Consider the following 1,929-nt stretch of genomic DNA (forward strand, 5'->3'; position numbering starts at 1 on the left):
ATGCTTTTCAAACAGACTTTCTAGAATGTAAGCTCCATGAGGGCAGTGATTGCCCCATTCTGTTCACTCATTTCTAGCACCTGTTGAGTGTCTGGCACCAAAGGCATATTTTAATCAAATGACATTTAATAAGTCATTAACATTTGAAAGTGGGTTAAACCACCACGGTCTCTTTTCTGTCCTCCCCCACAAACTCCCACCACCTTGGTTTTGTTTCCTTTTTTATCACCCAAAGTCCATAGTCTACATTACGGTTTCCTCATGATGGTGTATATACTATAGGTTTGGACAAATGCATAATGACATGTAACCATCATTATAGTATCATACAGAGTAGTTTCACTGCCCTAAAAATCCTCTGTGTGCCACCTGTTCATATCTCTCTCTTTCCACTAACCTCTGGCAATCACTGATCTTTTTACTGTCTTCATAGTTTTGTCTTTTCCAGCAAGTCATATAATTGGAATCATACAGTATGTAGCCTTTTCATAGTAGCTGCTTTCACTTAGTATAGGCACTTACGTTTCCTCCATGTGTTTTAATGCTTGATAGCTCATTTCTTTTTAACACTGAATACCATTTCATGGTCTGGATGTACCACAACTTATTTCTCTATTCACCTATAAAGAAGACCTTGGTTTCTTCCAAGTCTTGGCAATTATGAATGAAGCTGCTGTAAACACCCAGGTGCAGGTTTTTGTATGGACTTCATTTTTCAACACTTTGGGATAAATACCAACAAGGAGTGTGACTGCTGGATCACATGGTAAGAGTGTGTTTACTTTTGTAAGGAACCATCAAACTGTCTTCCAAAGTGGCTGCACCATTTTGCATTCCCACCACCAAAGAAGGAGAGTTCCTGTTGCTCTCCATCCTCACCATCATCTGGGGTGGTCAGTGGTCTGGATTTTGGCCATTCTAACAGGTATGTAGTGGTTTCTCATTGGTGTTTTAATTTGCAATTTCCTAATGCAATGTGATGTAGACCATCTTTACATATGTTCATTTGCCGTCTGTATATATTCTTTGGTGAAGTGTCTATTCAGGTCTTTGCTCATTTTTTTAATTGGAGTGTTTGTTTTCTTATTGTTGAGTTTTAGGTGTTCTTCGTATATTTCACGTAACAGCCCTTTGTCCGACGTTTCTTCCAATCTTCTTGTCTTCTTCTCTTGACCCCCCTAGTTTTAAAACAGCAATAAAAACAACAGAAAGCCCTTTATCTATGGAGCATCTTATCCCATGGTGCCCATTACAGTCACCTGAGGAGGTTTTCAAAATTTTTTTAGGTTTGGGTCCCACCTCTGAGATTCCTGTTCTGTAGGTTTGAAGTGAGACCCAGAAATGTGTACCTTTAAAAGGTTCCCTGGTAATTATTATGGGCAGCTCCATTAAGAACTATGACATTAAAATCAAAGACACCCTACAAGATGAGAGGACGGTCCCATCATGACATCTTGCAGGTGCTGCCCACTTGGCCCTCCTACCTGCCCTGTGCCACAGCTCCATCTGAAGGCCAGGTGAGACCCAGACCTCTGTAATTCACTACGAGTTGGACATCTCCATCTGGCATCTCAAACTTCGCCTCTCCCAAGCTCAACCCGTAATTACCCCCATCCCCACCCAGAAACCAGCTCTACCTCTGATCTTCTGACCTGGGAAGATGGCAAATCCAATCTTTCAGTTGCTCCAGTCACAACTCTTGAAGTCAACCGTGACTTTCTCTCTCAGACACATCTAATCTATCAGCAATGCCTGATGGCGTGACCTTTAAAATCAATCCAAGATCTAACTACTTCCAGCCCCTTGGTGCCATAACAGGTCTCCCTAGTACCGTCCTTGCCCCCCACCACCACTCTGTTCTCACCCCTCAGCCAGAGTCAGCCTATAAACACGGAAGTCAGACCACGTCCTCCCCCACTCACAACCCTC

Source organism: Rhinolophus ferrumequinum, chromosome 20, assembly GCF_004115265.2.
Source record: "Rhinolophus ferrumequinum isolate MPI-CBG mRhiFer1 chromosome 20, mRhiFer1_v1.p, whole genome shotgun sequence".
Classification (NCBI taxonomy): domain Eukaryota; kingdom Metazoa; phylum Chordata; class Mammalia; order Chiroptera; family Rhinolophidae; genus Rhinolophus; species Rhinolophus ferrumequinum.